Below are 23,182 nucleotides of genomic sequence, written 5' to 3' on the forward strand. Positions count from 1 at the left end.
CTGAATGGAAAAGGAAGGTTATAGTATAAATAAAAATAAATAAATAAATAAAAATAAGAAATTGGATTACAAAAGAAGACCGGCAGTGAAGTGAAGGACAGCATGCAATCCCAATTAGAATACTGTACTACAATGCAAAGGACCTATATACCTCTCATTTGTCCAGACTTTTGCAGAATGTCCAGATTTCTGCCTCATGTTTTTGGTCTGTTCTTCATAACATTTATATTTTTGGGCAAATCACTGAGTACTGAAATCACTAAATGATGACAGACATTTGAGTTTCAGACTTAATATCCTATAGAAAATGCATGCTAACACAAAACCTTTTACTCTGTTAACTTTATAAGTTTATAAGAGCAATATTTAAAATTTGCCCTTGTTTTTGGACATTTGTCCCTCCCCATCATTTTTGGCTTTGTACAGATCTCTTGTATTAAGAAGCTGAGAGGTATGAGTGCCTAACAAACAGTTATAAAAATATAACCTTATACATATACATAGAATTCTAGCCTTTGACCATTAAGTGTCCACAGTACTGAAAAATCACTCTATGTTTTCAATTTATAAACAAAGGTACGGCATCTAGGTCCAAAGAAGTCATTGCTCCACTGTATTTGGCATTTATCAGACCTATCATTGAGTACAATGTCTCCTTTGGTATGTATCTAACCAGGCATATTCAGCAATTGGAATATCTGTAGAGGTTCACCACTAAAAGAGTACAGGACGTAAGTAACATGTCCTATGCAGACCACCTCAAGGGCCTATGTCTGTATTCTGTCTCCCACAGGTTGTTGAGGGAAGGTCTAACCCTGGCATAGAACGCATTTTCAGACCATGCCCTGACAGACCTCTTACATATCTGCAAAACAAATAGCACCATATTTACTCATTCTAAAATGTTTAATCTTGCCCGTGATATAAATAAGACCTGTGGAGAGACAGGTATGTATTCAAGAGACTATTCCTTCTCTGGAATAGGCTCACCGTAAGTATGAAGCAGAATTCCTTCTTAACCCAGTTCAAGTGTAACTTGGACAATTGGATGGGAAACAGGAAAATCATACCTGGTTTGGCACCTGTTTCTCTAATGGACACAGGCAGTCTGTAAATGGTCCATCTCCCAGGCCCCTGCTTGTAAATGTTTCATCTCGTAGGCTCTTGCTTACTTATCAAGGGTTTGAAAACTTTTCAGAGATTTGGGATGCATGACTAGGCTTAAAAAGGCTCTTGCTGTTGTTAGCCTAGTAAACACCTTTGAACCCATAAACCTATGGAGATGCATTTTTTAATCTATACAGTGTTGTTTGTCATTATCCTGAAGGGAGTCTGTAACTATTATATCCATTATGTTAAGTAACATTCAAATAATAATTTTTACCTTATGTGACTGATTTGCTCTTTACCTGCATTCCAAATCTACGTGAGCTCTCCAGATGTGCATTAAACTGATGATGTCATTGTGAGCTCTCCAGATGTGCATTAAACTGATGATGTTATCAGTAGCATCAGCTATGCTGACATCATTCTTCATCCAAGCTCTCCTGTACAGCAGCCTTGGTGCACCAGTGTGCTGGCAGGAAAAGAAATTCTTTCAGATCTTGCCAAAGGCTAGCACTTAGATTGCAATGCAGCTTATTTCTGAAGCAGTTGTCACCACTGTCATCATTTTCACTGATTTGTCTTGCTTTTTTTTATACTGAAAGCCCATGAATAAGACTTTACAACCCATGAGAAAAAAAAAATGCTGACTGCAAGATTATTAGCTAGGAAAGGGCAAGCTCAGCTATGTTGATACAAACATTCTGTACTATCAGATGCATGATAGTAGATCTGTTCACTGATCCAATAACAGGATGCCTTGTAGAATGTGTAACTAAATATAGAAGAAACAGATGAAAGGAAGAAATGTAGCCAATACTGAGAAAACAACAGTGAAGCACATAATTCACAGCAAATGATACAAATCACTAAAGAATGTGTGTGTGTGTGTGTGTGTGTGTGTGTGTGTGTGTGTGTGTGTGTGTGTGTGTGTGTGTGTGTGTGTGTGTGTGTGTGTGTGTGGCGGGGCTCTAACACTGAATTTCCATATGGTTACATAATTATCAGGGGTAACAACAGATGGCCACAGAAACAGCCAAATTCTGACCATCAGTGTTACAGATAGAGGTATGGGGTGGTATGAGGAGAAGGGACAGAATATGACACTGTGTAGGCTACTACTGGGGGCAATATGGCAATAGGGACCCTGGCATGTTTGTTCTTGTGGTAAAAGGAACTGTACTTGGTGTAACAGTAGTAGGATATCTACTTTTCAGTATAATAGAGTGATGGGCATTGTAAGGTTAACAAAAATAAGACAAGGATCCAGTATCTCTGTAGTGGTCTGCAGAGAAGCTATATGTGGCCAGAGCAGACAGAGATCATGGTGTTGGTTATAGGGTGATGTCTTATTCTGAGAAATAATGTCCTATGAAAGGTTGTTGTCTGATGCACTGTATAGCACCTCCATAGGCCCTTTGAAAAAAGTACCCTTCTGAATTTACACAAGCGCTGGAGATGAGTACGCATATTCAGGGCACTCTGGGTACTTTAATTTTACTGTTTTTGTTTCTATTTTGTTTTAACAAGAAAATATCACACAGTCAATTTGACAACCTGAAGTCCTTTAGAGATCACCTACTTTTTATACACTTGTACTAAATACTTGGCTTTGTACTTACTCATCCCCAGGTGAAATGACAATCGATCCTATCTAACCTACAAAACTATTTCCCTTCCTCCAAAATATGATTTGCTCTCCAATCAGTTTGCTCTCCCCCCTTACATTATTTTTCTCTTTCATTCCCATCATGGTTTATCCTTAGCGCTTTCATTGTGCTCCGTCTGGTTCCTTTCTGCCTTAACTTTATCACCCTTACATTGTAACTTCCAAGGTTTGGTATCTCACAGTATTTTTGTTGTCTACTTTTATTCACTGTATTCTCTTGAAATGTCTGTTTGAGTATATATATATATATATATATATATATATATATATATATATATATATATATATATGTGTGTGTGTGTGTGTGTGTGTGTATGTGTGCTCTGCACTTTTATTTCTTATCTCTTTTGTATTTTGTGAATAATATTTTACCTTTCCAGAGATTTGCTTTCCGGGCCTCTGCTGAAATTAAACACAAATGAAACATACTGCTATTTTATTCTTTTCTACCTTTTCAGCCAATACTTGCTGCTATTTATTTTCCTCTCTCATGTCCTTCCATATCATTATCATCTTTCTAATAAAAATTGTCTCTCTTTCCACATCCTTATTTTTCCCTCCTGCTCATCACTCCTCCTCATCCCATTCTATTACTGTGGCTATTTTGGTAGCAGAGTACTCATTACTTCTCACCTCCATATATTATTAGAAATATGGTCAATACTTAGTATAACTCTGTATTAACAGACTACTGAAAAACAAAATTAGAGAAGAAACCACGCAGTAGCACCAAACAAAATGATTAAGCGCTTTTCGTTTATTCCAGTAAACAAACTTCTTCAGATCAAGTAAAACAAAAAGTCACAGTTTAAATACTCTCTGGGCTGGTACTTACAAAGTCAATTAACTACTTAAAGTAAAAGCTGACTTACTAAACACGCCCTGTTTAAGAACACAACTAGACTACAAACTGCTTTTAAAGTGAAAGCTAAAAATCGAAGTAGTCAGACTAAAAATACAGCTAACGTTGTCCATAAAAAATGTATATATCTAGCCTACTACTGTGCTAGTAAGACAAAAAAGTGGTAATAACAATTACGTAAAAACTCCACTGATATTTATAAGACTGAATTTATACTAATACGTGTGTTGGTACACTGAACTGTGTATGTTAAAGCACATCTGGTGTGAAAAATATAATTGGTAATAAATAATATACCAAAATAAAACTTCAAATTCTCAGCAAAAAATAACATCAAATCACTAAACCAAAGTGCTCAAAGGCACTAGAATAACTGAATCGTGCTAGTGTGAAAAGTAACCTAACACAGCCTACCTGTTGAGGCTCCTAAGTTTAAGAACACTACTTAAAGAACAATTCTCATTCAAACCTGGTGAGCTAAATGCATTGAGTCTGATTTGCCAAAACAGCTCTCGCTCTTCTAACTTAAGTGGGAGAGGAACACCCCTAAAGTCTTGTGTGATTTGGTCAATAATCAGAAATTTGAACATATGGTTGGGATGAACTGAAATGTGTTTTGCCAATGTGTTGTCAAGTTTCTGCTTCCTGATCACATAAGTATGTTCATAAATGCGGTCACGTAGGCGTCGTTCTGTTTTGCCCACGTAGAAAGCTGTACAGGTTTGGCACATAGCTAAATAGATCACCATTCTTGAATTACAGTTGGCTCTGAAGTTCAACTTATATTCGTGGTCGTAAACTTTAAATCTATTGGATTCCAAGATGTACTGACAAAAATGACATGCCTGGCATTTGAACATGCCAGCTGTCATTGGTTTTTTAATGTTGTGTCGTTCAAGGAGGGCTTTGAGGTTTCTTGCCCTTCTATAAACAACCAATGGATGATTACCTAGTTTTTGGTGTACTATGTTATCCTTTTTAAATAAGTCCCAATTTTTACGTAGTGCCTGAACACAGTCACTACTGTTGAGACTGTATGTTGTTATGAATGTGACACCGGAACATTCAGAAGGATGCTTACCTATGTGGACATTCACTGAGTCTGTGTTCGAGAATTCAGTGTCATTCATAAAAAACAGTTCTCTGTTCAAGATTGGTTTATAAAAATGACGCTGACGCTTAGATGACACTTCTTCAATAATAGCGTCTAACATTTCATGTGGGTAACCCCGATGTAAAAACATCTGGGTTAAAACAATCATTGACTTAAAATTATATGTTAGGAAGCTTAACTTGAATTTGTTGTTTGGGGCTCTTTTCTCCTTGACGACAACAACTTTAGGATCCCTAGTACTTACAACCCCCCACTCCACCCCCTTTTACAAATTTTTGAACTGGTTTGCGAATTAGACATTCATCAAAATTTCAACAAAACACCACACCATTCAACATCAAGTGCTTACCTCAACAAAAAAGAAAAGGAATGTCTTGACTGGATCAAATTTCAGGACATTAGATTCTGTAAACCAGACAAGGGAGGGGGTCTTGTGGTGTTTGATGAAGTTGACTATAAAGACAGGATGCTTAGCTTGTTGGATAGTCCTTCATATTCTACCAGCTCTCGTTCTGAAGTAAATAAAGCGTATACCATAATCAAAGACCACATAGAGGAAATGTTCATCGAGGGTAGGGTAACACAACACATATACAATTATGTATCAACTGCATACCCTCGTTTCCCGTGTTTGTTTGGTATCCCTAAAATTCATAAAGATGTCCACAATCCACCCATGAGACCACTCGTAGATGGCCGTGGTTCCCCTACCTATCCATGTGCTAAAATCATTGACAATATTTTACAGAAATATTTGGTCAACTTTCCACAGATCTGCAAAGATTCTTGGTCATTTCTTGGTAAAATTAACAAGTTAGATTTCAAAGCAAGGTACAATTTTCTTACTATTGACGTTAAAGATTTGTACACTTGCATTCCCCAAGACATAGCAGTCGACTGGGTAGATCAAGTGCTTAGATCTATTGGTAGTAGTGGGAATGAGTTGGTTCTGGTTCATGAATTGTTGGACCTAGTTTTCAATAACAACTTTTTTATATTTGACAACAAATTTTACTTGCAAAAAACTGGAGTAGCCATGGGCTCCCCTTGTGGAGCCAGTGTTGCCAACTTAGTCATGGCACAATGGGAACATGATTACGTGTTCACTAACTGTCCATTTAAAGATCAGGTGATTTTTTACACCCGTTATTTGGACGACATTTTTATTCTTCTGGATGGTGACCTACCCATGAGCGAAGCGTTAGTGGACTACTTCAATTCAACTACACAGTTTTTGAAATTTACTGCTAGTTTCCATACAGAGGCTATCCCGTACTTAGACATTCTACTTTCTAAAGATATTAGCTTTCATAAATATACAGCTAATATATACAGGAAAGTAACGTACTCCAACTCATTCCTACACTGCACAAGTTGTCATCCGTTTCATCAGAAGCGGGCGATCGTCAAAGGTCAGTTAGTGAGGGCAGCCCGCATTATCACACTGGATAGTGACTTTGTCAATGAATGTGGACACCTAAGAAATATGTTTTTACATCGGGGTTACCCACATGAAATGTTAGACGCTATTATTGAAGAAGTGTCATCTAAGCGTCAGCATCATTTTTATAAACCAATCTTGAACAGAGAACTGTTTTTTATGAATGACACTGAATCTTCGAACACAGACTCAGTGAATGTCCACATAGGTAAGCATCCTTCTGAATGTTCCAGTGTCACATTCATAACAACATACAGTCTCAACAGTAGTGACTGTGTTCAGGCACTACGTAAAAATTGGGACTTATTTAAAAAGGATAACATAGTACACCAAAAACTAGGTAATCATCCATTGGTTGTTTATAGAAGGGCAAGAAACCTCAAAGCCCTCCTTGAATGACATAACATTAAAAAACCAATGACAGCTGGCATGTTCAAACGCCAGGCGTGTCATTTTTGTCAGTACATCTTGGAATCCAATAGATTTAAAGTTTACGACCATGAATATAAGTTGAACTTAAGAGCCAACTGTAATTCAAGAATGGTGATCGATTTAGCTATATGCCAAACCTGTACAGCTTTCTACGTGGGCAAAACAGAACGACGCCTACGTGACCACATTTATGAACATACTTATGCGATCAGGAAACAGAAACTCTACAACGCATTGGCAAAACACATTTCATTTCATCCCAACCAAATGTTAGACGCTATTATTGAATTATAAATATCAGTGGAGTTTTTACGTAATTGTTATTACCACTTTTTTGTCTTACTAGCACAGTAGTAGGCTAGATATATACATTTTTTATGGACAACGTTAGCTGTATTTTTAGTCTGACTACTTCGATTTTTAGCTTTCACTTTAAAAGCAGTTTGTAGTCTAGTTGTGTTCTTAAACAGGGCGTGTTTAGTAAGTCAGCTTTTACTTTAAGTAGTTAATTGACTTTGTAAGTACCAGCGCAGAGAGTATTTAAACTGTGACTTTTTGTTTTATTTGATCTGAAGAAGTCTGTTTACTGGAATAAACGAAAAGCGCTTAATCATTTTGTTTGGTGCTACTGCATAGTTTCTTCTCTAATTTTGTTTTTCATAACTCTGTATTAGTTTACTTGACATAGGCTATCCACTTTTGCAAAGTGTCTTCGCTACTTGCAGTACATATTGTATACCTGATTGCAATTTATCCTGGCACTATTTCTATAAATTTTTTTCAACCTGTTTGCATTTTTATCTGTTGTGTGGATTTTCTCCGCTTGTATATTATTAGTTATATTTTTTATCAACTACTAAATGAAATGTAAAAAACAAATAATAAATAAATAAATAAACAAATATTGTAGAATGTTTTATGGAGCCTTTCTCCCCAGATCATTGTAAAATATTTAATCTGCTGTTGGGTTTTCCTCCCCTTGTATTTAATTACGTCACTACTGTTTAAATGTTTTTGAATCTATTGTGGAGCTTTTCTCCCTGGCCTTCAATGAAAATGGACCATTGGCTCAATCAGACTGCTAGTTATCAGATGACAAATAAAATAAATAAATAACTAAATAAAAGGGACTATGTTGTCAACCCAGGCAGACTTTCCCTGTGCACCAGAGGAAAGAAAGAACTATTAATTGGTGAAAATCAAATAAATATATGCATATAAAATATAATTTCACTAAAGATAAAGGTTGTTGTTGCATCTTTCGGCTTTTCCCGGTTAGGGGTCACCACAGCAGAACTCTAGTCCGCTAATGATTAGCAGTAGATTTTTACGTGTTGAGTTGCTGGCCCTGGTTTAATTAATTCAATGAAGGTACGCCCATTCACGCATGTCTCCACACAGAAGACGCTCTAGCTGAGAATGGAACAGGACAACGTCTTACTGTGAGGCGACAATGCTACCACAGCACCACCACCAGAGTGTACTAAAGATAAAGGTAATTTCACCAATATACATAGATACAGTGGAATGTTTAGATTAAAGACACATATGGTCTGCAAATAAATAAAATAAAGGGCCAACAAAGTAAACCTGAATTAATTTTTAAGGCATAGAACTGAAGGTGAACTATGCGGTACTATTACCAAGCAATGAATTCAGCGAAGTACCCAAAGTATAGCTGTACATCTCAAATGAACAAGTTAGATTTGAGCATGGACATATGAATAATACATGGAATGAATCACACTGATGGCAACTATCACTTTTAATGGAGTAGAACATCCAAAGTTACTATTTTTTTATTATTAAATCATTTTTATTGAAGTTGTACACACTCAAGAACAATCACAAGTGACTGGTATTCAAGTTTTGTTACAAACAATAGACAAGGCACCCATAGGTTAAATACATCTCACTTACCCAACACAGTATTCCATTATATCCACATCCTAGTCATAACATCCAGACTGCCAATTCTTATGTTTCATATTTACCCCAGTTAACTACCTCATTGTGAGCTGCCTCTAAAATATCTATAGCTTAATAGTCTTATAACTAGGAATTACATCTGCGTTGAAGTAAAAGGAGTATATTCTGTTCTGTAACTGTTTTCAGACATGAAGGATTGTAGGAGCCTAATCTTTTTCTGTTGTTACATCCAGGCCTGCTTTATCTCTTCCCTTCCTTCACTTCCTATACACCAGAAAATAACAGCCACTAATTCCTTGCCAAAACTATATATACACCCTATGCTACACTGTGTCCATCTCTTTTGAACTTTGCTATATTCCCAGAACATATGTATAATACCCACATTTTCTTTACCACACATCCAACACTAATAATGTTTACATTCATTGATTTTATCTTACAGAGGAGGCCATAATAGCATAATATGTCACAGGTGCAAGATTCTCTTTTGTTGAGCCCCCCCCCCCAAAAAAAAATGCCATCTGTGCATACTGGTCAAAGCTGGCCAAATCTCTCCACACTGCTCTGTAGGGCATTGAAACCCTTCTTTCTCCTTCCACTCCTTTTCCTGCTGCTGTCTCAACTTTTGACTCTTCTCATCCATGATCTCCTTATATATACATCCTCCTCTTTCTTTTACAACGCTTGCTGTTTGTGCTTAACTTCCTGTTCCTGATCAAACAGTTGCATATTATTCTTGGCCCTTTATATGTAGATAACAATGCTGTCGCAGTCTAAAGTTGAAATTATTCATAAAAATCAGCTCAGTTTCAGGTAGCATACTGATACCCTTCCATCAAGGATTTGTTTCCAAGTTTTTATCCCTGTATCTTCCCATATAATTCTATTCCATTTAGAATTTTCTCCAACATCACTTGCATTTCCCACATATTTATATATTCATAGGTTCATAGATATGTACTAGGTTATCTAGGTTATCTGCCTTTGTGAACCACTTTAAGTCTAGTCAATTTCTCTTTTAAAAGTGAGAATCAAACACCTTAACCTTCATACCAGCCTTCCCCAAGAATCACTCACAGATTCCAGATATATATTGTTCATAGACTAGCTGCCATTGAGGGTCATTTTAAGCCTAGCCAGTTTCTCTTTCTTAGGTGAGAATCAAATTCTGTAGCTTGTGTCTGTAGGTAACACTTTTACCATTATGCCAACCATCATCCCCTTAAATGTATTCTCCTCAGTGGAAGTTGACACAGCACATTTGACATTGAAGCATTACTTACCTGTTAATATACTCCTCCAAGCACACAGACACACAGGAGTTCCCCACAATGTTAATTAAACCGTCTTCCTATCTAGTTACACAATCTAGACAACACCGTATTAGTCACAACCACCTCAGGATTCCATACCGTCCCTGTTTCATCTGCCTAAGCATGCCAGTACATACCTCCAACTAGATAACAAGTCCATTCACATGCAAGTCTCTTCTTCTCTTGAAAGAGTGTATGAGGTAATCCTTTATGCATGATTTTAGACCTAAATGCTACCTTGTCGCTATCTTGTAGCCTTTTTTCCCCTAATATATTCCTCCATGCTGTACTGAATTCATGTTAGACTGGGAAGGTGGAAATTGGTAGGTGCCATATGTTAAGCAATATATGTGACATCACAATTATCATCCTCACATTTATTCTCCTTGATATTGCATTTAGACCACTTCCTTCCTTCCTCCTGTATTGAGGACAGAACTTCTCATTGCAAATTAGTTAAATTTCTGTGTATTGTAGCTTCAGAAGTGTGTTTCATCTATAACCCCAAATATGTTGAAAAATCATTTCTTTGACTGCCCTACTGCTCCCACTCCTCGCCCCCCCCCCCAAAAAAAAAGAAGTCTTATTTATGTTAAAATTAAACCAGGGGCATGTTGGAAACTCTGAAAACGTTTGAGAATATTGGAAAAAATCAAAACACTCTGGGCCATTAATAGGCAATTATCCACATACACTTGAAAGTATGCATTCCCTATATTGTTCTGCTGTAATGTTAATACATCACTAACAGATAGGGTGAGCTATTTAATCACTATCAAAAACAGGCCTGGACACAGTGGGGATCCTTGCCTGGTTCCTATCTGTATGTTATCTACCTCATTGACATTTCCATTGACTAATACATAAGATATTGGGTTGTTTTAAACAGGTTTCATCCACTGAAGAATTTTCTTGATGCTAACAATTCAAATAAATAATTCCAATCCAGTGTTGAATGATTTTAAAGGTCAGACAGCACTACACATGGTTTCCTGTATCCTGTTTGATATTTTTTTTTATTAAAAATGACTAACAGCCACAAATCATTAATTCCCTGCCAAACTTTTAAAATTCATTATGATCCATCTTGATAATTTTGGGTGATACCTTAACTAAATGCCTAGCTAAAATTTTATCTAAATTCTTTACAGCCATATTCAAAAGGGATATTGGCCTATATTCTGCCAGACTGAATCCTGCTGCTCTCTTGGGAATTACCAATATTCCTACATGCATTATGGTTTTAGCTATAGAATTAATCTTTCTCATCAAATCACATTTATATTTCAGTGTTTTTGCAAAGTTTCTCATCTCTACTTATAGAATTCAGTTGGAAAATGAAATGGCCCAGATTCTTTCCCTCTTTCATTTTCTTGATAGCTTGTTTTATTGTCCATTCTGAAATACAGACATATAATGCCTCCTTATCTTCTGTACTAAATTTCTTCTTATCTAAACAAAGAATGAACCAACTGCCTGTTTTGAATGAATGAATGAATGAATAACTACAGGAAAAAAATACTGAAATGTAAGACAAACTATGAGAAAAAAAGTAAGGGGAAAAAGTAAACTGGACACTGTGAGTAGGCTAGTATGGGTTGGAGGGAAGTGGGGCTGCCATGCAGACTGTTCACATAGAGTGCCAGTTTACCTAAGGATTGACTAGAATTACTAGCTATCAGCCATGCAGATGCAGAATGACTCAACAGAAGTGATTTCTGGTGGGTTTGTTGTGAAAACAATGCTGAATGCATTGCCCGGGTACTCAAAGGAAAGAAGAGGACACAGTTTATCATAGAACTAGATGGTGGGGGATGTGTCCACTACACAAACCAAGAAGGGATAAAGGAGATCTTTCAGGAATTTTATATAACACTGTGCAGACAAACACAGTTGGAAGCTGAAGCATTATAAATTAAGGGAACACAGAAAAGAAACACTGCAAATACATTAAAATATGAGAAAAATTTAAATTTAGAGAGCAAGTGTACACCATTCAAATAGGTACTGTTGCTCATCTCTCTAGTATAGATGACAAACATTGCCATTAGAAAAAACACATCAAGATGGATAGTAGCATTACAAAATATAAACAAACTGATTAACAGACAGACCATACAGACATACATGCTTACATCTCAACAGCTTACTGCAAAATGGCAGTCAGGCATGCACATGCTCAGTATTTATAAACTTGTGGAAGCCCCTAGAAAGCTTCTTAAAGTTGTACACACACACACTGATCTACATCCTCCCTTTTAAATAGATTGTCTTCAATGAAATGACATTAGAATAAGACATGAAATAATATAGACATTAGAAACAAACACAATGTTCATTTCCAAGTTGCCATGTATCTGTAACATGGTCTGAAAATACGACCTGATCTAGTAACATAGCATTCTGAATTGGATTTAGCAACAGGTCTTTGGTAAATACCTCATATCAGGAACTTTGGAATTCATCTCAGGAAAAGGGATATTTATTGGAATGCCCTCAGGAAATGGAAATGCTGGACTAATCACTCTGAGATAAAAAGTCTTCCTCACAGGCTAGGTGCTGTGGTTCAGACACCAGAACCAAATGTTTCCAATTCCACCCAAACTCTACTCCGTGTGATTCCACAATGTATGATCTCAGCTCTGGGCAAACACTTTTCATGACTCCAATCTGGTCATAAACTTTGCACATTTGCATTCTCACTGTTTCTCCTTCACGTAATGGATTGAGCAGTTTGCTGGACTTGTTATAATAAGACTTTTGGAGTAGGTGTTTCTTGAACAGATGGGCTTTCACAAATCTGTTATTCTTAGCACTTGGAACTAATAAACTACTGCTGATTGGTAATGTATTTCTGATTTGTCTCGACAGAAGTCTCTGGGCAGTTGAACCAAGATGTTTATCATGAGGAGCATTTGTTTATCATGAGGAGCATTTCTGAGATTCAAGAAATTCAGGAAAACATCAATTTTATCTTGTTTCAACTTCTCAAGTGAATGTTTCACACTTTAAACTGTACATTCTGCCAAACCATTTGACTACGGATACTCAGGACTACTTCTGATATGAGTAAAGTCACACTCTTTGGTGAATCTTTTGAATTGCTGGCTAGTAAACTGCGTGTTATTGTCAGAAATAACTTTGTGTGGACTACCATGAACTGCAAAATAATGCTTTATCTTAGCAATGACAGCACTGGATGATAAATTAGGAAGCAGGTCAATCTCAAACCAATAACAATAAGAGTCTTATAACACCAAGTAATGTTGACCATTCCATTTGAAAATGTCAGTAGCTACTGTTGACCAAGGAAGTTCATGAATCTGGTTTAGATGAAGTGGTTCATTCTGTTGATCTGACTTTGTACTATTATATACAGAACAAAATGAAAGTACTTTCTCAATCTCTTGTGACATAGAAGGCCAGAACACTAGTCCTCTCAGCCTCCTTTTTTGTAGAATCGGTTCCTGGGTGGCCACGAGGCAAGATATTAATATACTCTTGTTGCAAGGACTTTGAAACAATTACTTTAGAACCTTTCATGACAATACCATTATCAGACAAAATCTCATCTCTGTAAGAAAAATAAGTTTGCACTTCTTGAGGTTAACTAGATTGCTTTGACGGTCATCCTTGATTGATAAAGTGGTTGAGCTTCTGTAAAACAAGATCTGAGGCTGTGTGATCTCTAAGCTCACTGAGACATGTGGAAGAAAAATCTCTCACTTCCATGACTTCAAAATCAAGTTTCTCATTCTCATGCTTTTCAGTGGTGTTTGTGGGTGGTCTGGATTGTGTATCAGCAAGACAAAGAAGTTTGCCTTTCATGTCGACAAGACTCAAATTGTACTTCTGCAATCTCAACATCATACATTGCAATCTGGCTGGAGATTAATGCATAGGCCTTCTCAAAATAGTAAGTACAGGTTGGTGGTCTGTTTCAGTCTGGATATGTCTACCATAAATATAATTGTCACAAAAGGAGATACTGCCTGCCCAGCTATCTGAAATTTTGTAAATAATTATGTCTTTTGTGAATATCAGCATGATCCATATGCTTCTTTTACAAATGCATTATAACTGTATGTCATATAAGATGGTTTGTACAGACATGTATGCTGAAGTAAGTGTACTAGGATGCAGTATAATTATTTTAGATATAGTCATGAATATAGTAGAGCTTAGCTTAGATATTTTTCTTTATTTATTTGAGACTGTCCTGCAATGTTGTTTTAAATATTTCCTGTGATTTTGAACTCTGATATCACTGTACATATATGTTTAGTATTCTCTTGTTCTTTTATTATGCATTATTCAATATATTTAAACATTTCATTGTGGCTGATCTTTGTGAGACATATTTAAGTTCTGGGAGTACTTGCATATTTATTTGGTGGCACTGTGTAGGCCACTCCTAATAGCCTTACTCTTGGTCAAACTATCATTTGTATTGATAGTAACATGACACAGTAAGATTGGACACCCTTTGTTAAGGGCCTTAAAGTAGCTGATAAAGAGTTGGCTGGTGACAGTAATAACTATCTTATAGTCTGGGTGGAAGGGAGCATAGCTAGTAAACCTGTGCCAGCCTTTCCCAGGTGTGTGTGTGTGTGTGTGTGTGTGTGTGTGTGTGTGTGTGTGTGTGTGTGTGTGAGTGTGTGTGTGTGTGTGTGTGTGTGTGTGTGTGTGTGTGTGTGTGTGTATGTGTGTGTGCATAAATAATACCTCAAAGAGTGTGTGTGTCAGCTACTTGGACAGGGACATGAAGCACTGGTTGGAGACAGAGGGTGCTGAAGGTCTTGGCTTGGCCAGTCATCTGAGATCTCAGCTCTATAGCTGTGCCATGGGGAGTCTCACTGGGGATCTGGAGAAAGAGGAGAAACCAGCTGTGCACTGACTGTGGTCTCTGTGTGCTCTTAAGGGAAATTACACAATGCAGAGAGCTGCATCTGGATTTACTGTATGTACTTGTCATCCTCCCAATGTATGTCCCCCACTGCTGCTAGTAGTGAGGATTGAGGCTCCTTGATTACTGGGCCAGAGTTGGGGTGTCATATATACTGATTGGCTGTGGTGGGATATCCCTACATACTGGGATGCAGTAATGTAGATATTGAATTCCTGAAGCCTGTAAACAGTGGTCACCAAGGAAGGTGTTTGTACTCTCAATCAGCCACACAGTGAACATTCAGAGTTTCATATCACAATAGCTTTATTTTTTTTTCTATTAGCTTAGTTAGCCATGGAGAGCAGGCAAGGATGTCAGCAGAGGAGTATGACAAGCTGACAAGGAGCCAGTTGGCTGAAATGTGCCAAGATAAAGGCCTGGTGCGTGCCAACCTGATTAAAGCATAGATAATTGTGACCTTAGTCACAGCTGCATCACAGACCAGCAACCAGGAGGACAACCAAACTGGCCTTGCAGATGTACAACTTTCAAAAAATGTACAGTTCAGCCTTTCCACAGAGGACTTAAAAATCCATCTGGAGTTAAAGAGACTTGAACTGGTGGCCAAATGTTTGGAAATAGAGGCAGCAGAGAGAATGAGATGTCTGGAGGCTGAAGAAAATAAGAAACTGAGACATCTGGAAGCTGAGGAATATGAGAGCAGAGGCAACATGAAAAGGAGATGCTGACTCTTTGCCAGGGTCATGGAGGTAATGGGGAAGGGAATAACTGAACCCCAGAAGCAACAAATGTCAGTAAATTTCTTCCACAATTTACAGAAGGTGATAATTCTGATAGTTTTATTCATATGTTTGAAAGGGTATGTAAACAGTATAATGTTGACCAAGGGCTCTGGGTACGGTTCCTGACCCCCGTACTCCATGGTAAAGCTGTAACTGTTATTTCTAAATTGTCTGATACTGCTTGCTTAAATTATAATACTGTTAAAAATTGTCTATTAGAGTGTTTTAAGTTAACACCTGAAGCTTACAAAAAATGTTTTGTGAGCATAGACGCAAGGCAGATGAAAGTGTGTGTGAATATATTGCTGAGTTAAGCACTTATTTTCATAGATGGGTAAGTGGGTGTTAGGTCACCACTTTTGAAGGGCTGGCAGGCTTTTTGGTGAGGGAATAAGTCATTAGCTCTTTGCCTGAGGACATGAGAATCTGGTTAGGGGATAGAGAATGTAATACAGCAGATGAGCTGGGGAAAAAGGGTTACCTATACCTAGCAAGCCGGGTATCACTGCACAGGAAAGGGATACCCAGTGCTGCTCATGGGTCTAAGGGGGGAACCCATGGTGGGCAGCCTAAACCACTCCAACAGAGTCTGTCAGTAACAGGGGAAGCTACTAGTTCAGGTACATGGCCAGGATCAAGGGTTACATGTTTTAAATGCAACCAGTGGGGCCATGTAGTATATAGATGCACACGGAGGCAAGGTGGGGAACAAAAGTTGGGAGAGTCAGTAAGTGGGAATGACAGAATTCCAGAAGTAAGTTGTCTGGAGACAACAAGGGTACCAAACTACCACAAGAGGTTATATCCTATCTTAGTAGATGGGAAACAGGCCACTGTTAAGATATACACAGCCTCTGATATAACCATTGTGAAGCCTGCAATGGTTACAGAGGAGCACTACTTGCTTGGGCAGTCTACTCCAGTCAAAACATTTGGAGGGACCCCATTCCACTTTGGCTAGGGTTTACCTTGACTGGTAGGGTGGAAAAGGAAACAAACAAGTATGTGGATTTGAGGGTATCCCTGTAGATGTCTTGATAGGGAATGATTTTGATAATGCAGTACCTTCTGTTCTGCAGTTACATGTGGTCAAGCTTGGAGACAAGCATGTGGGTCTGGTAGCCTGGGGGGACTAAGACAGATAGCACATTTGAAGCTAGGACTGGTGTGCTGGCTACTTCAGGGAGGGAGCTACCTTGTTGCAGTGAGACTGAAGGTGAGCCACAGCTGCTGGTGGGTACTGATGTTCCCTTGGACAGAGTGACTGCAAGGGCAGAGGGGAGTAGTAATACCCAGGCTGATAGTGAGACACACTGTCAGAGAATACCAGACTTCCTGTGGAAGGGGAGCTGGGAAAGGTTACAAAGAGAGAGTTGAGAAAGGCTTAGCTCTCAGACCCTACATTACAAGACCTGAGGGAAGTAGCCAATGAGGCATCTGATTCTCAAGGAAAGGGGGAATCTGTATATTGGGACAAAGGGTCACTCTATAGAGAGTGGACCCCTGAGGGGGAGCCTGAGGGTGAGAGAATGCAGCAGTTGGTAATGCCCAGAGCCTACCATCTGGCATTTCTAGACATAGCCCATAACATTCCCTTTGCAAGTCTTATGGGCATAAACCATACAGAGAGACATATTACTCAGAACTTTTATTGGTCTGGGATTTCCAGGGATGTAACAGGGTATTGTAGGACCTGTGAGCAGTGCCAAAAGGTAGACAAGGCAGGAGACAAGGTCAAGGCTCCTTTGATGTCTTTGCCTGTGATTGAAGAGCCTTTTCAGAAGGTAGCTATGGATATTGTGGGGCCTCTGAGTACCCCAAGTTCCACAGGAAAGCGGTATATCCTAGTGGTAGTAGATTATGCTACCAGATACCCTAAAGTGGTGGCCCTATCCTCCATTGAGGCAGAAAAGGTGACAAAAGAAATACTGATTGACTGAGGTGCCAATTTCATGTCAGACATGCTGGCTGATCTGTACAAGCACTGTGAGGTGAAGCACCTAAAGACCACCCTGTACCATCCCCAGACTAATGGTCTGGTTGAGAGGTTAAACTCAGCACTAAAGACCAGTCTATGGGTATTTGCAGACCAGTTTAAGAGGGAGTGGGACAAATATTTGCCCCATCTGTTGTTTGCTTACATGGAGGTTCTCCAGGAATCCACAGGTTTTTCACCCTTTGACTTGCTGTATGGGCATATGGTGAGGGGACCTCTAAATTTTATTTGTGATGAGTGGGAGGGTGAGTGTGAATCCCACAAGGAGTTGGTTGTGGCATATGTCCTAAACCTCAGCACAAGGCTCAGGGAACTCATAGGCTTGGCCCTGGAGAACTTGGCAAAAGCCCAACAGCAGAAAAAAAAGTCTGGTATGCCAGGAATGCTCAAACTAGACAGTATGCTGTAGGGCAGCAGGTTATGGTTCTCATTCCTGTCAGACACAACAAGCTGCAGGCAGCTTGGGAGGGACCCTTCAAGGTGGTAAGGAAGGTCAGTGATGTTAACTACATGGTAGAACTTCTAGGCAGGAGGCAGGGGCACAAATTTTACCATGTTAATATGATAAAACCTTATCATGATAGATAGGCCCTTGTTCTGAGTATTTGCAGTGGATTTGAAAATGGCACAACAAACAGGATAAAGGAGAAAAACAACAAAGCCGGGAACTAGGACTCACCACAGAAGACTTTAATTAAAATAACTTGAATTAAAAACAAAACAAATAGGTCAAGTAAAACGGTCATATACAGTTCGATGAAGCGCTTTTCATCTAGTCAGTGACTAGACTTCTTCAGATGTAGTATGTAGAACAACTTCCTCTTAAATACTCATTCCTCACTCTATTTACTAATTAGGTAATTACTCAATTAGATTCAACCACTTAATAAATCATCTACTGTATTATTGGGAGGTAGGAATTACTGAAGGGTTTTTTCTGTGGATTCTAGATTTTAATTGCCCTTCCATTATATCCACTCTCATATCCAAATAATCAATTCCAACCTTACCAAAATTATGGGTAAATCTTAAAAGGTTTGTAGTGATGTTCAAATAATCTATAAATTTACCCAAAATGTGTTCAGGTCCATCCCATACCACAAAAACTTCATCCAAAAAGCGCCTATATAATTTAATGTATCTCCAAAATTCACTATTGAAAATGTATAAAAATTCCCATTTTAAAAGGACTAGATTAGCGTATATGGGGGCACAAACTGCCTCCATAGCCACTGCTCTTATCTGCTTGAAGATCTCCCCCTCAAAGTAAACAAAATTATTTTCCAGTACCAGTCTCATAAACTCAGCATATAAATTCACATCCAAGCTTAGTGAGGAGATCTTATCACTTAAAATTGCACCAAAAGAGTCCAGTTCTTCGTCAGTCGGGATAAATGAAAACAAATCAACAACTTCAATTGTTAAAAAACAAATTTCTCCTTCACAAGTCTCAGGGGTCAAAATCCACAAGAAATCCCAAGAATCCTTTAATAGATGTGGGTAGTCTCCCACAATCTGTTTGAGTAAACAGTCTAAAATGTAACTATAGGGTATGTCTTAGAGCCTTCTCCAGACACAATTGGTCTGTAAGGTGGGTTGGTAGTACTCTTATGAATCTTGGGATACCAAAAAAAGAGGCTAATCTTGGCTTCTTAATTTGTAGAATCCCACCTAACCTCTAATTGAGCCTATTTTCCAGTATACATTCTTTTATTGTCAGGTCCACCTTCCTGTAAGAAATATTAACTTCATTAATAGAAACTGGAACATAAACATTAGTGTTGTTTAAAATATCCAGCATTTTACTTGAATAGTCAATGGCATCAACCAGAACCATACCACCCCCCCTTGTCTGGTTTCATAATATGTATCTCTTTGTTATTTGCCAACTCATCCAATGCCTGCTTTTCTTTCTTAGTTAAATTGTACTTGTCACCATAGTCCCTCTTATATTTCTTATCCATATTAAGAGCATAAATGTCTGATGCATACACTGCCTCAAAAACCTGTAGTGCAGGGTGCAGGGGTGGATTATATGTACTCGTTTGTCTAATAGGGGTGTCCAACCTATTAATTTTCTGGTCAAATAGTAGGGCTAAATTAAGTTTTCTAGCAAATAATTTTAACTCAATAAGGGCATCACAATCATCAAACTTTACCAAGGGAACAAATTTAAAGCCTTTTTCAAAAAGCTGAAAATGTTCTAATTTAAATTCTATTCCATTTAAACTAAAAATCTTAAAACCATTAAATGTTAAAGTCACTCCATCATCCCCACTGACTATGCCTTCACCTTCTTTTTTGTCTTCAACTGATTCCTCCCTTTCCCCTTGCCTGTTGAAAAATCCTGATCATTCACATCCCCTTCACCCCCCCATCGGAGTATTCAATAAAATCTAAAACAACTTTGGGGTTCAAGGGGTTGGGGGTTTTAGGCCCAATGTACTCAGTAGCCTCCGGGTTGGTATCTTCAGTCCTCTCTAAAACTTCCACATATCAGTAACATTAATTATTTCTCCACCCAAGTTATTGTTCTGCTTAGTAGACCCAGCAACATAGGTGTCATCTTTTGTTGTCTCATACTTTTCCTAATAACTCTCCCTCTGAAAATATAAGCCCTGTTGTCTTTATATTGCTTCAAATCTCTTTTTTTCTGTTTCCTTGAAATAATTTCCTCATATTTCCTGTCTACATGCAAAAAACAATGTTCATACACATCTTTACAAAATTCAAATAGTAAATCATTTTTAATATCTCTATTTAACATTTCTGCTTCTCCTAATAACAATTCAACTTTCTTTTTAGCATATTTTATCATTAAGGCTATAATTCTAAAACCACATTCATCAAAAATATGGTTAAATTCTTGAATCATTGCATTGTCATGCAGAAACCCTTCTGGGTACTTACACACACATGCAGTCCCTGCTGGAATATATGTTTGTGTAAGCATTCTTCCAAGTATAAAATGTCCAAATTCACATTTTTTATTTTAAATAATTTGTCCTCCAAGTTCCTTATTCCTGCTTTCAAAGATACCATAGCGACAGAGTGCTCTTGATGTATAACAGTTCTCCTAGGTTCAAAGTTCCCACAAAAAACATTCCCTTTATTTTTAAAAGATTGGGCCCAGTCATTTAAGTTATATGAATCAACAGGAACTGCTTGTTCTGAAGTATGCTCATTAACTAAAGGGGCTGAAATGCCAACAGTGCCTGAATGTTGAAGATGTAAAAGTCCACAGTCATCTATGTTAAACAAATCGGTTGCTACCCTTTTTAGGCACATTAGGGCTCATCCTCCTCGTCTCGTTGTTCATACCAACATTAGAGGTCCCTGAAAATAGAGGTTGGCTTTCCAAGCCGAACTGAGGAAGCGAAACAAATTCTTGAAGGGACCACTTGCTCAGTTCCTCCATGCCTCCTTTCTCCTGTGAGACAACCTGATTGGTTGTCGCCAAATTTACCTACCCACGAGGAAGTGAACAGTTCATCTGCACAAGATAATCAACCAAATGGGAAACATCTCCTTTTAAATTCCTGACTTCAGTACTCAAATGAATGATTGCTTCAAACATATCACATTGTTGAGAATCCGAACTTAAAAGGTCTGATTGACTCACTCCTTCCTCCACACAACTCAAGGAAACTGCTCTGCCCTCCAACTGCAGTGCAGGCATGAGTCAGTACGCCCAATTCCAAAAGTAACAAACTCAGAATATAGGAAATAACCACAAAAACATGACCAATTACTAAAATAATAACAAGCGGTTCGGGCACACCAAAGCTGGCTCACCAACACAATAATTTATTAATTTAACAGTTTAACACAAGCGCTTTTGCCCTGCTACAATGCAGGACTTTATCAAGAAAATGTGGCAGCGATGATGACCTCACAAAGAAGTGACTTCTTAAATGAAATTGAATTTATTTTAAAATCATTTATGGAAAGGGGTTACCCTGTTGGTTTAATAGAAGAGGTAGTATTAGAAGTCACTGAGGGGATGGGGTGTCAGATATGTGCCCTTATTAGGTGATATGAAGCAGGCCTTTTCACACAACATGAAGAATGATGAGCAACAATTCTCATGGGCTTTAGTAGTCGAGTATAATTATGCTTCACAAGGAATTAAAAATTTAGTTAAAAATAATTGGAAAATGCTAAAATTCATCACTGATATTGCCCCAAAAAAAAGATAAAAATCCGAAGTTTGTGTTTAAGATGGGTACAAAACTGAAAAAAAGTGTTTGAAAGAAATAGCAATGAGACAAACTACCCAAGAGAAAGTGGAACTAGAAAATGTGGTAGATCTCGACATTCCAAATATATCTATGACAAAGAACAGATAATTTTGGATAATAACATTAGGAGTGTAATACATTTTAAGAGAAGCAACTGTATGACCAGTGGTATAGTATACCTGGCCTTATGTAAGTACTGCCCTAGTTTTTATGTGGGTAAATCTGAAAGAACACTCGGGAAACATATTTACGAACACAGTTATAATATTAAGAACAATTTGAACAATGCCCTTTATAGACACCTTTCTGTGCAACCCACACACACAGTGTTTTTGTTTGAAATTTTGGAGCAGGTACTAATGGACCCGAGGGGGGGTGATTGGGAGAACTGGCTTAGCTGTAGGGAAACCTACTGTCAGGTTAAATTGAATAGCACGGTTCCCCCAACCTTAAATGATCAAATTTCTATTAAGCCATATCTTAAAAAGAAAGCTAGTAAATTGTAGAGCTGATATACATATCTAGTGAATATTTAAATACAATACTGTTTTTATACTGTTTTTTATCTTGTCATTTTCTACATTTCTACATGATTTTATCTAAAACATTTAGAATTATGTGAATATGATTTAATATGATTTTATTGTTCATATTGTTTTATTCGTTATGGGGAAGTTTCATATCTTTAAGAAAGTGTGGCACCTTGTTAGGAAATAGGGTATTTAAATGATTGTGACTGTGTTCATTTTTATTCACTTGATAAAGTCCTGCATTGTGGTAGGGCGAAATCGCTTGTGTTAAACTGTTAAATTAATAAATTATTGTGTTGGTGAGCCAGCTTTGGTGTGCCCGAACCGCTTGTTATTATTTTAGTAATTGGTTGTGTTTTTGCAGTTGTTTTCTGTATTCTGAGTTGGTTACTTTGGAACTCGGCGTACTGACTCATGACTGCACTGCAGTTGGAGGATGGAGCAGTTTCCTTGAGTTGTGTGGAGGAAGAAGTGGGTCAATCTTACCCATTTAGAGGAAGACTGGAGATATAACAACTGTCTGGGCAGGATAAACGACATCTTTGTCAATATGGGGTTGTTTTTGTTACAGAGAAAATCAAGGAATGCATGAAAGCTTTTTTTAGGTGAACACCCAGGTGTAAAGACTGCAGTACAGCACACAGAAGCTCTAATTCAGTTATGACATGTTTTTACTGCAATGCACAAAGCCTGGACAATAGGGTCACTGAACTGGTTGGCACAATTATTGAAAATATCTATTTGATTATAGCAGTATTGGAATCTTGGATCTCATTAGGTTTACATGTTTTAAATTATATAAAATATGAATGCCTTAAAAGTAATTCCATAGGTGGAAGAGTAACACTGTGGATACA

Source organism: Protopterus annectens, chromosome 6.part0, assembly GCF_019279795.1.
Source record: "Protopterus annectens isolate FY-2018-M chromosome 6.part0, PAN1.0, whole genome shotgun sequence".
Classification (NCBI taxonomy): Eukaryota; Metazoa; Chordata; order Ceratodontiformes; family Protopteridae; genus Protopterus; species Protopterus annectens.